This window comes from Miniopterus natalensis, chromosome X (assembly GCF_054644295.1).
Source record: "Miniopterus natalensis isolate mMinNat1 chromosome X, mMinNat1.hap1, whole genome shotgun sequence".
Taxonomy (NCBI): domain Eukaryota; kingdom Metazoa; phylum Chordata; class Mammalia; order Chiroptera; family Miniopteridae; genus Miniopterus; species Miniopterus natalensis.
In genome coordinates this window covers 44993974-45007888 of record NC_142103.1, presented here as the reverse complement: position 1 = coordinate 45007888, position 13915 = coordinate 44993974, and the positions used below count along the sequence as shown (strand labels likewise).

General features: G+C 33.1%; 1 protein-coding gene across 1 annotated transcript in view; it reads right to left on the bottom strand.

The window, feature by feature from the left end:
• RPS6KA6 (ribosomal protein S6 kinase A6) overlaps positions 1-13915 on the bottom strand; it is a 163428-nt gene that overhangs the window by 35548 nt on the left and 113965 nt on the right. The window lies entirely within an intron of this gene.

Below are 13915 nucleotides of genomic sequence, written 5' to 3'. Positions count from 1 at the left end.
AAAATGTCCATACTACCCAAAGCAATTTATAAATTCAATGCAATTCCTCTTAAAATACGAACAGCATATTTCACAGACCTACAACAAACATTTCGAAAATTTATATGGAACCAAAAAAGACCCCAAATAGCTTCAGGCGTCTTGAGAAAAAAGAACAGAGTGGGAGGGATCACATTATCAGACTTCAAACTGTATTAAAAACCCTTGTATTCAAAATGGCCTGACATTCATACAACAACATGGATATAGATCAATGGCATAGAACAGAGACCCCAGAAATAGACCCACGCCATTATGGTCAGTTAATATTTGACAAAGAAGGGAGGAGTATCCAATGGAGTAAAGACAGTCTCTTCAATAATTGGTACTGGGATAATTGGACAGATACATGCAAAAAAATGAAACTAGACCACCAACTTTCACCATACACAAAAATAAACTCAAAATGGATAAAAGACTTAAATATAAATCATGAAACCATAAAAATCATGGAAGAAAGCATAGGTAGTAAAGTCAAAGACATCCCACTTAGTGGAATTTTTACTGATACATCTTCTAGGACAAGAGAAACAAAAGAAAAACATATGGGACTACATCAAACTAAAAAGCTTCTGCACAGCAAAAGAAAACAGTCTCGAAATACAAAGGAACCCCACGGTCTGGGAAAACATATTTGCCAAGGATGTATCTGACAAGGGGCTAATTTCCAAAGTGTACAAAGAACTCAGCACTCAGCAAGAGAAAGATAAACAACCCAATTAAGAAATGGGCAAAGGACTTGAATAGACACTTCTCTAAAGAGGACTTACAGATGGTCAAGAGACATATGAGAAAATGCTCAACATCGCTAATCATCAGAGAGATGCAAATTAAAACCACAATGAGGTATCGCTTCACACCTGTCAGAATGGATAACATCAACAATTCAACAAACAACATGTGCTGGCAAGGGTGTGGAGAAAGGGGAATCCTGGTACACTGCTAGTGGGAATGCAGACTGGTGCATCCACTATGGAAAACAGTATGCAGGTTCTTCAAATAATTAAAAATGGACCTGCCTTTTGACCCAGTGATTCCACTCCTAGGAATTTATCCTAAGAATCCTGAAACATTAATCTGAAATATTATGTGTACCCCGATGTTCATATCAGCACAGTTTACAATAGCTAAGATCTGGAAACAGCCCAATTGCCCATCAGTAGATGAGTGGATAGAAAAGCTGTGGGACATTTACACCATAGAATACTACACAGCTGTAAAGAATAATCATCTCATTCCCTTTAGCACAGTATGGATAGACCTGGAGAAATTATGCTAAGTGAAATAAGCCAGGCAGTGAAAGAGAAACATCACATGATCTCGCTTATACGTGGAACCTAAAGAACTTAATAAACTGATGAACAGCATAGATTCAATAACATGGAAGCATAGATGAGACTGACGAAGGTCAGAGGGATGGAGGAGGGTGGGTGGGTGGAGGAGGGGAGAGTAACCAAAGAATTTATATGCATATATGCACAACCCAAGGGCAGGGACAATGGTGTGGAGAGGGACTGGGGAGGGCATTGGGACGGGGTGGAAGGGGTCATTGGGGAGAAAAAGGGACATCTGTAATATTTTAAAGAAAAATTTAAAAATTAAAAAAAAAATAAAAGATCAAGAGTTTTACTAAAAAAAAAATGCTCAAAATCACTAATCATCAGAGAGATACAAATTAAAACCATAATGGGGTATCACTTCACACCTCTCAGAATATCTACCATCAACAAATCAACAAATGACAGGTTCTGGTGAGGATGTGGAGAAAGGGAAACTCTGGTACACTGCTGTGGGAATGCAGACTGGTGCAGCCACTATGGAAAACATTATGGAGGTTTCTCAGAATATTTAATATGTAACTGCATTTTGACCTAGTGATCTCACTTTCTAGGAATATATCCTAAGAATCCTGAAACACTAATCAGGAAGAATATATGTACTCCTATGTTCACAGCAGCACCATTTACAATAGGTAAGATCTGTAAACAGCCCAAGTGCCCATAAGTAGATGAGTGGATAAAAAAGCTGTGGGGCATTTACATGATGGAGTACTATTCAGCTGTAAAAAGGAAAGATCTCATACCCTTTGGGATAGTATGGATGGACCTGGAGAATATTATGCTAAATGAAAATCCAGGGAGAGATGGACAAACATCACATTATCTCATATACATGTGGAATCTAAAGAAATTAATATACGGATGAACAAAATAGATTCAGTGACATGGAATTATGGATCAGACTGATGAATCTGAGAGAAAGTGGGTGTGGGTGTGTGGGGAGAGATTAACCAAAGAATTTATATGCACATATGCATAACCAAAGGACACAGACAATAGTCTGGTGAGGGACTAGGGATGTGTGTGGGGGGGTGAGGGTGGAAGGGGTCAATGGGGAGAAAAGCGGACATCTGTAACATTTTGAATAATAAATATAGAAATATGTATAAAGTCATAAAAAAGTAAACAGTCTTTTCTATTAGAAAAAAAATATATAGATAACTGGATAAAGAAGATGTGGTACATATATACAATGAAATACTACTTAGCCATAAGAAAAGATGAAATACTGCCATTTGTGACAACATGGATGGACCTTTAGAATATCATGCTAAGGAAAATAATTCAGAAAATTTAAGTGCCAAATGATTTCACTTATATATGGGATATAAAACAAAGTAACAAATTAATAAAAAAGAAAAACAAACAAACAAAAACTCATAGACACAGACAACAGTATGGTGGTTATTGCAGTAAAGGAGACTGGAGTAGTAAAGGTAAAGAGGGTAAAATATATGGTTACAGAAGATCTGACTTTGAGTGGTAGACACACAATGCAATATGAAGATCATGTATCATAAAAATGTATACTTGAGCCAGGCCGTCATGGCTCAGCAAGTGAGTGTCAACCTATGATTCAGGAGACCTCAGTTCAATTCCTGGTTGGGGCACATGCCAGGGTTGTGAGCTCAGTCCCCAGCAGGGAGTATGCAAGAAGAATCCAATCACTCTCTCATTGATGTTTCTGTCTCTCTCGCTCTCCCGTCCTCTCTCTGAAATCAATGAAAATATATTTTAAAGGAGAAAAAAATGTATACTTGAAACCTACACAATCTTATTAACCAATGTATCCTCAATAAATTTAATAAAAAGGAAAAAAATCCAAAAGATAAAAGATAAGCGAACTGTACTCTTGGTGGCAATGTAAATTGGTGCAGCCATGATGAAAAACAGTATGGAGACTCCTCTTAAAAATTAAAAATACATTTATCATTCAATCCACTGATTCTACTTCTGGGTATAAAACTAAAAGAAATTAAAACAGAAGTTTGAAGAGATATAGGTATTCCCAAGTTTATTGAAACATTATTCACAATAGCCAAAATATGGAAACAACCCAAATGCCTATCAATAGAAAAATGGATAAAAATAGTTTGATATATATACACAATAGAATTAATCAGCCATGAGAAAGAAGGATATCCTTTCATTTGCAACAACAGGGATGACACTTGAGCACATTATGCTAAGTGAGATAAGTCAGGCAGAGAAAGATAAGTAATGTATGATATCACTTATATGTGAAATTAAAAAAAAAAAATCAAGTGTCATGTAATCCTATTTGTTTAATTTTTCTTTTGTTTCCCTTGTCTGAGGAGATCATAGGAAATACTACTATGAGAAATGTCTGAGATTTTACTGCCTATGTTTTCTTCTAGGATTTTTATGGTTCCAAGACTAACATTTTAAGTCTTTAATTCATTTTGAGTTTATTCCTTTGTACAGTGGAAGCAGGTATACTTTTTTGGGGCACATATCTGCCCAATTTTTCCAACACTATTTATTGAATTGGCTATCTTTACCTCATTGTATGTTCTGCCTTCTTTGTCAAATATTAATTGACCATAAAGGTGTGGGTTTGTTTTGGGGCTCTCTATTCTGTTCCATTGATTTATATGTCTATTTTTACGCCAGTACCAGGCTGTTTTGATTACTATGGTCTTGTGGTACTGTTTGATATTAGGTATTGTGATCCCTTCAACTTTGTATTTCTTAAGAATGCTGCAGGTATTCTGGGTCTTTTTTTGGTTCCATATAATTTTGGGGGATATTTGGTCTAGTTTTCTGAAATATGTCATTGCTATCTTGATGGGAATTGCATTGAATCTATGATTGCTTTGGGTAGTGTGGACATTTTATTTATGTTAATTCTTGCTATCTATGAGCACAGTATATTCTTCCACTTGCTTATATCTTATTCAATTTCTTTCTTCAGTGTTTTATAATTTTCCAAGTACAGTTTTTTTACATCTTTGGTTAAATTTATTCCCAGACATTTTGTTCTTTTTGAAGCAGTTGTGAATGGGTTTGTTTCTTTAATTTATTTTTCTGATAGTTCATTAGCAGTGTATAAAAAAGCAACTGATTTCTGGATAATTATTTTGTATACTGCTACTTTACTGAATTCATTTATCAGTTCTAGTAGTTTTTTTGTGGAATGTTTAGGGTTCTCTATATAAAATTTCATGTCATCTGCAAACTAAAAAGCTTTTGCACAGCAAAGGAAACCATCAACAAAATGAAAAGACAATCCACTGAATGGGAGAACATATTTGCCGATACATCTGATAAGCCCTTAATATCCAAAATTTATAAAGAACATAAAATTCAGCACCAAAAAACCAAACAATCCAATTAAAAAATGAGCAAAGTAGCTGAATAGACACTTCTCCAAAGAGGATACACTGATTTCCAATAGATATGAAAAGATACTCAGTTTCACCAGCCATCAGAGAAATGCAAATTAAAACCATGATGAGATATAACCTCACACCTATCAGAATGGCTGTCATCAGTAAGTCAACAAACAGCAAGTACTGGTGAGGATGTGGAGCAAAGGGAATTCTCATGAACTGTTGGTGGTAATGCAGATTGGTGCAGCCACTGTGGAAAGCACTACAGAGATAATTCAAAAAATTAAAAGTGCAATTGCCTTATGACCCAGCAATTCACTTCTGGGAATTTATTCAAAGAAATCCAAAACACTAATTTGAAAGAATATATATACCACTATGTCCACTGCAGTGTTATTTACAATTGCCAAGATTTGGAAGCAGCTCAAGTGTCCATCTGTAGATGATTAGATAAAATAGCTGTGGTACATTTACTCTATGGAATACTACTTAGTTATAAAAAAGGAGGAAATCTTAACTTTCATGACAGCATGGATGGACCTGGAGAACATTATGTTAAGCAAAATAAGCCAGTCAGAGAAAGACAAGTACTGTATGATTTCACCCATGTGTGGAATCTAGTGAACAAACTGAACTAATAAGCAAAATAGAAACTAACTCATAAGTAGAGAGCAGGCTGACAGCTGTTGGGATGGGGGTTGGGTGAGGGGAGTTGATGGATTGAGCAAAAAATAAAAATAAAGAGAAAAAATCATGGACGTAGACAGCAGCATGGTGATTGCCGGGTGGAGGGAGTGTTGGGGGAGGTAGAGGAGCGTCTAGCAGGGATAAATGGTGATGGACAGATAATTGGCTTAGGGTGGTGAACACACAAATCAGTGTACAGATAATGAGTTGTAGGATTGTGCACCTAAAACGTATAATTTTGTTAACCAGTGTCACCTTAATAAATTCATTAAAATATAAAAAAACAAAAAATCAAGCCTGTTAAAAACCGTAGAGTAAAATGATAGTTAGCAGGAGATAGGGTCTATGGGGAGGGATGAATATATTTAAGCAGACAACCTTGTAAAAAGTAGTAAATACCCATGAATGTAATACACAGTATAATGAAGATAGATAATAATATTGTATTATAATTATGTAATGTGATAAATATTGCTACCACATCAATCATATTACAGTGTATAAATGTATCAAAGTAACATGCTGTGAACCTTAAACTAAAAAAAAAAACAACAACAAAAAGTGGATGGACCTAAAGGGAATTATGCTAAGTGAAGTAAGTCAGACAGAGAAAGACAAAGAGCATATTATTTCACTTATATGTGGAATCTAAAGAACAAAATAAATGAACAAACAAAATAGAAACAGACTCATAGATACAAAGAACAAACTGACGTGTACCAGATGGGAGAGGGGATGAGAGGCTGAGTGAAAAAGGTGAAGGGATTAAGAAGTACAAATTGGCAGTTACAAAATTATCATGGGGATATAAAGTATAGCATAGGGAATATAGTCAATAATATGGTAATAACTATTTATGGGGCCAGGTGGGTACTTGAAATATCTAGGGATCACTTTGTCAAGTATATGATTGTCTAACTACTATGCTGTATAACTAAAACCAAATACAAAATAATATAGAATATAAACAGCAATTAAAAAATAAAAATAAAAACTAAGGACTTTAGTTAAAAGAGTAAAAATATAAACTTAGGTAATAGAAAAGAGGAAAGGAAAGGAAAGGAAAGGAAAGGAAAGGAAAGGAAAGGAAAGGAAAGGAAAGGAAAGGAAAGGAAAGGAAAGGAAAGGAAAGGAAAGGAAAGGAAAGGAAAGGAAAGGAAAGGAAAGGAAAGGAAAGGAAAGGAAAGGAAAGGAAAGGAAAGGAAAAAGGGAAGGGAAGGGAAGGGAAGGGAAGGGAAGGGAAGGGAAGGGAAGGGAAGGGAAGGGAAGGGAAGGGAAGGGAAGGGAAGGGAAGGGAAGGGAAGGGAAGGGAAGGGAAAAGGAAAGGGAAAAGGAAAGGGAAAAGGAAAGGGAAAGGGAAAAGGAAAGGGAAAAGGAAAGGGAAAAGGAAAGGGAAAAGGAAAGGGAAAAGGAAAGGGAAAAGGAAAGGGAAAAGGAAAGGGAAAAGGAAAGGGAGAAAAAAGAGAAAAGAGAAAAGAAGAAAAGAAAAAAGAAGAGAAAAGAAAAGAAAAAAGAAGAGAAGAGAAAAAAGAAATAAAAGAAAAGAAAAGAAAAGAAAAGAAAAAAGAAAAGAAAAGAAAAGAAAAGAAAAGAAAAGAAAAGAAAAAAAGAAAAGAAAAAAAGAAAAGAGAAAAGAAAAGAAAAGAAAAGAAAAGAAAAGAAAAGAAAAGAAAAGAAAAGAAAAGAAAAGAAAAGAAAAGAAAAGATATAAATAGACGATCATATCAAGTTTTGGGAAGGATATGAAAGAACTAAAACTCTCATACACTGCTGGTGGGAATGTAAAATTGTACAGGCACTTTGAAAAACAGTTTTGTTATTTCTTAAAAAGTTAAATATATGAACCAATAATTCCGCTCCTGGATATTTATATAAAAAATAAAAGCTAACCATCCATACAAATACTACGACAAGGGTAATCACTGTAGCTTTATTGGTAATATTGCAAAAAAGAGCTGATGATCTAAATGTCCATTAGATGTGAATAAAGAAAATATCCACACAATGGAATATTATTCAGCAACATAATGGAATACACTATTGATAAACTTCAACATAATCAAGGAATCTCAAAATAATTATGATGAGTGAAAGAGGACCAAAAAAGAGTATGAACCCTGTGATTCCACTTATAAACATTTCTAGAAAAATGTAAACTAACCCAATGTATCTGGTCCAAGATTGTCAGAGAATGAGGTGGTGGGGGATTGTAGTTGGGGATGTGGGATAGGAGGAAAAAATTATAAGGAATCAAGAGGAAACTCTTAGTGGTAATGGATATGTTTATTATCTTGATTTTGGTGATGGTTTCTTGATGTGTAAATGTCATTACATTAAATTATATACTTTAAATAGATGCATTTTGTAGTATATTAGTTATATACCTCAGTAAAGTTTTATTTAAAAAAAATCAGTGGTCTAGCACAAAATAGTAGGTCCCTTTACTCCCACCAACCAAAGTTTCAACATATAATAAACTATATACACTAAATTTTAATTTAAAAAAAACACTATTTTGCTCATCGTTAAAATTTATCTAATATTTTGTACTTTCCTGAGGATTCTGAGGGATTATTGAAAGATAAGTTAGTGATGGTGAGAGAATGAAAAATAATTTTAGGAGATAGGCCTCTACAAATATTGAAACATACCGGTATACTTTAAATTTTATGCACGATGGGTCTCTATTGCTAATGGAAAGTTTAAAGTTTAACACTGATTGTCAGACTGCTTTATACATTCTTAATATCAGCTAACACTTATTGAACATTTACTATGTGCCACATATATTAACTTGTTTAATCACATAAAAACCCTGAGGTAGATACTATTACTATCTTCACTTTACAGATGTGCAAACTGAGGCATAAAGAAGTTAAGCATAATTTCTAACATCACATAGCTAGTAAGCAAGAATATGTATCCAGACAGTCAGAGTCTGGCTTGTAAGTACTAAACTATCCCACTGTTTATTCTTCCTCATTTAACTCGATATCAATGCTTGATTTTTATATAATTATTGTGGCTTTCTTTTTAAAGTAAAAACTATCAAGTATACTAAGTGCTCAATGGTTATGGCATTAAGTAAGCATTTGTGGAAAATATCAAAATCTTCATTTAAAAAATAATCAACTTTTTATAAAGAAGTTCAAAAATATCAAGTTTTATTATATATTTATTGAAAAAGCTTAACTGAAATTAAAGACAGTTAAAGTTAGGCTAGTCATATAATTTGTTATCCAAACCAGGGCCCTTGAAAGTGAAAGGTATAAACCCGGCTTGTTTCAGGCAAACTAGGATGTAAATTCAAGTTAAGCAATTAAACCCAATTAAAGCAAAATGACAAAATTATTCTTGGGCTAAAATTCAGTTAAATTATATATGACTAAGGTATTTTTATAAATGTTCCACAGGTGTTTAAACATACAAAATGGTGAATTTATATTTGGAAAGAAAGACTGATTTCCAAAAGCAAAGTGGATTCTCCTGAAATTAAAATTAAAATATGCTATCAAATGGCATCAAAGCAGAAGTATCAACATTATACTACTTTCTTTTAAAAAAAATTGAAGTAATTTTAATAGAGCTTAATTTATCTTATTTCTTTTTAAACTTCCTCAAAAATAAACAGCAAGATCTCCTTGACAAGATGACAAACAGATGATGGAAGACAAAGAAAGAGCTAAAGTGTCATCAATGTAAATAATATTCATTGAATTTTCTTAATAGTTAAGAGGAAAATGAGCTTATCCACAGTTCACTAAAATCAGTCACTTCAATATGAGTAATTTTCTATTTTTTCAAAATGGATATAGTAGTGCTGGCCAGTTTAAAATAAGATACTGAGCTATGACAAGAAGGATCACTTATATCAGTTTGGTATTTAGTTAGATAACATAATTTGAAAAAAAAATTAATAATAAAATTGAGTAATGTAATTTAACCTAGATCTCAATGATTTCTTATTTTTATACCTATTTTAAGTAAAAGCCTACAAAACTCCAAATTCATTGAACTTACATGAATACAGGAGAATAGCAATTTCATATTCTCATAGTATTCAGGTGGCAAATTCAAGTTAAGTTTAGAGAGTAGTGATTAATAATTCATTTAATCATGTGACTGAGATAAACCATTTTTATCATACTTATTATTAATTATACTGTAAGCATTTCATTTGGTCAAATGTGTTACAATTCATACTTACTCAGTTCCATATATACTTAACACTTTGTGCCTTGATCACAGGTAACAACAAATAATTTATTCCTCACTATAAATCTAAGAGTAGAATTCTAATTATTGAATTTGCCTGTGTATTTCCCTAGCTTACTTTATGTATTGTAGTCTTTCTTTAATATAATTTGGCACAAGGTATTTGAAAGCTATGGTACTAGAAGCTCTAGGAGGATTTCATTATAATATTTTAACTGTAAAACTGCTCTGCAATATAGATTATGTAAGTGGTAGTAAACTTCAGTTTACTGAATTTCCAATATTATAGAAAATAAGTGAGTGAACAATAACAACTTTCCTTTGAGCCTTCTATTATTAAAGTGTTGGGTTATAGACCTTTTTCTCCTCAATCTATCCACACAAGCCAGGCTAATAAAGCCTTACTTCCTCTAGAATGTCTTCCATAACATGTGGTAAACAGAAAAGAATATTGGACTGATAATTACTTCCAGCTCTACCACTGATTAGTGTCAGACTATGGGCAAGATAAATTCTACACACCTTGGTTTATCTATCTACAAAATAATGGATCAGTTCCCTTTTAGATCTGAAAGTCTATAACTTGTAAATACAATAACAAACTACTCTTCTATTAAAAGCAACTTCAAACCAAAATGGAAAAGAAATACTTATGTGAATTTTGATGACTTATTTCAAATTTACAGTTTTTGACAAGAAGACAATATTTATATAGTGGACAAAAGCTTACTGTGTAAACTAACAATGCAAGGTATAGATAAAGAAAAGACTAAATAAATGTCTAATCACTACATTTTATACTACACCTGAAACTAATATAATATTGTATGTTAACTATAACCGAAAAATAAATTTAAAAAATAATCTAAAATGATTAAGTAGCTAATGAAAAAATATTCAAATAAATATTCATTATGTTAGATGTGGAAAACAGGATGAAGTTTCTTCAAAAAATTTATTATGGAGCCCAGAAGGTGTGTCCCAGTGGTTGAGCATTGACCCCGGGACCAAGAAGTCAAGGTTAGATTCTGGGTCAGGGCACATGCCTGGGTTGTGGGCTAGATCCCTGGTGGGGGGTATGCAGGAGGCAGCTGATCAATGATGTTTCTCTCTCATCAATGTTTCTATCTCTCTATTCTTTTTCCTTCCTCTCTCTTTAAAAATCAATAAAAACATATTAAAAAAAATTAAAAAATGGAACTGTCTTTTGACCCAGTGATCCCACTTCTGGGAATATATCCTAAGAATTCTGAAACACCAATCAGAAAGAATAAATGCACCCTTCTGTGTATTGCCAAGATCTGAAAACAGCCCAAGTGTCCATCACATGAGTGAATAAAAAAAACTATGGTATATTTACACAATGGAACACTATGCAGCTGTAAAAAAAGAAGGAACTCTTACCCTTCACAACAGCATGGATGGACCTAGAGAGTATTGTACTAAGTGAAATAAGCCAGCCAGAGAAAGACAAGTATTACATGATCTCACATATATGCAGAATCTAATGAACAAAATAAACTGACAAACAAAATGGAACCGAAAGCATGGACACATGGAACAGACTGGCTGGTGCCCCAGGAGAAGGGGGGGTAAGGTGACTGGATAAAGAAGGTGAAGGGATTAGCTCAAGAACATATATGTATACCTCATGGACACGGACAATAGTTTGGTGAAGGCCAAGGGAGGGCGAGACAGGAGCGGGTGGAGGTGGGCAAAGGGGAGAGGAGGGGGACACCTGCAATGTCAACATTAAAAATTTTTAATAAAAATATAAAATTAAAATTTGAATGTTGTTAAAAAGCATTCTTTGCTTGGAGGAGACTTTAATTTTATACGTATTGTGTGAATTTTTTACAACCTGAACATATCCATGCATTGTTTGTGTAATTAAAAATAAATAATTAAAAATCTTTGAAAAAATAAGAAAATACAAAAAGGAACATGATATTCAAACTTCCTAAGTGGGGAGACTAAAATTGTACACAAATGAATATATGACAAGGGAGAATATAATAAGTGCTCTAATAAAGCACACAATGTTGTTATGGGTACACAGTAAGAGGAAAAGTAGTAGTTCTTTTTTATAAGGGGGCAAGGGAAGAGGCCATAATTAATTGTCCCATAAAAACTTCTAGTGGGCATTTCTTTGTTGGCGCAGGGTACTTTAAATAAGTAACACTTTACTTATTTTAAATAGTCTAAAATTTAGATAGAATAGTCTTCTAATTAATCAGGTATTATTGTGTTTATTTTTAATATGAAGTGACACCATGACATTTTCATTGCTCTCTTGCCTCTTCTACATTTACTTTGTTTACCAGACTCTTCTTGTCTCCCTTTGTTTACAAAAGAGAAGTGTCAGTGCCAATGTTCTCTAAGCCTGGGGTTTGGAGGTGAAGTGTTAGTTGAAACTATTGTAGTGATAAGATATACAAAGCTAACATGACTTCCATTATGACCCCCACCATTTAACTGAATAAACAAAGTCTGGAAACTCTGCTTGGACAGGAGGCAAACATAAGCATCTTCTGTGTGCTTCGGGTGGTGGTACTAACCTATATAGCAAGAAAAGCATTCAAAGGGAAAAATAGCTTGTAAGGAACTATAATTAAGTAAAACAATTGTTATTAGATGACAGCATATACCACAGTTCTCACAACTAAAGAAATCTAGTTTAAGGGGTTATGGGCAACTGAACAATAGTTTACCTTATCATTAGTTTAAAACAGAAAAAAATGTTGAAGTGTTAAAATTTACAGGAAATAGTTTTTTAAAAGTTTCATATAGTCCCTTTGCTTAGAAATTTGCCACCTTTTTCAGAAAAGTTTCAAAGACAGAACTAAAGTCACTTGATCCATACAAAGAAAATATATGAAAGGCCTTGTGATATATTTCAACAATTTATCTCCCAGTATCTTTTCCTATGATAAATTCTCCAGACTATCAGACAAAAGAAAAGGTCAGAATAAAACTGAACTTTGATGTGTATTATTCCTTAAGCACTAGGCAGACCTAAACATAAAACACATGGAAAATAGAAAACTAAAATTCTAAGCACAATTGACATATAAATTCTTAGGTATTTTAGCATTAGATTCACTGTTGCCAGTTATTTTTTAAAGGAATGCAAGGGGATCATATATATAGGTTTAAACATTGGAATTGTTCTTTGTGAATATGTAATTTTGTGATACACAAAATGACTGACTACAAAATACATATAGTTAATGAATAATATTAGTAGTTTCAACCACTTTACAAGAAGAAATACGACAAATTATGTATGAACCAAAATGCACAGAAATGGGATTTTGGAGTTAGAAGCAACCAGGGAGAAAATGTAGTCCCCACATTCTGCAGATAAGAAAACTGAGGCAGCCAGTTAGTAGATCAAAACTAGCACTCAGTTCTAGCTTCCAATCAGGTGTTCCTTCTACTACACCACACAACATACTTCTGTTATTATGGATAAGATCCAAACACAATCCTTTCCCTGTTTTTCTAAGGTTTAAAAGGTATTGACAATCACATTCCTGACTTATTTATTCTACAACGATCAGGAGATTTACTCCATAATATACCCTACAGATTTACCAGTGTTCTTGAGACAATTAGGTTTTATCATTGGCAGATATGAAACATAAGCAATTCCTTTTGTCTTAAAATGTTTTCTACTTCAAATGCAGCTTAAAAGCTTCAGATTCCTATAAACCACATGATAACCTTTGGGCTTTTGTTTTAAAACTTAAAATTTTTAAATTATAAATGTAACAATCCATAGTCAAGGCTTGATAATTTTTTCCCCTAAGTTAAATAGGGTCAGTTACTTTGAAACTGTACTAATACAGTAGCCACTAGCTACATGTGGCTATTAAGCACTTTTAAAATGTGGGTACTCCAAACTCAGATAAGCTGTAAAAATAAAATGCACAGCAAATTTTGAAAGACTTAAAATGAACAAATATTATAAAATATCTCACCAATTTTTATGTTGATTAAATGGTAAAATATTTTAAATATGATAGGTTAAATTTATTGTTACTAAATTAATTTCACCATTTTATTTTTGTTTCTTAATGTGGCTACTAGAAATTTTAAAATTCCATATGTGGCTTACATTATATTTCTATTGGACAGCTCTAAGCCATCAATAATAAATATCTAGATGTTACTGATAAAAAGTTTGTATATTCTCTAAGAATATTTAACATTATTAAAATTGTCTATATAATCAATAGTCAATATCTGTGCTAAAGAAAAAAACACTCTACATGCAGA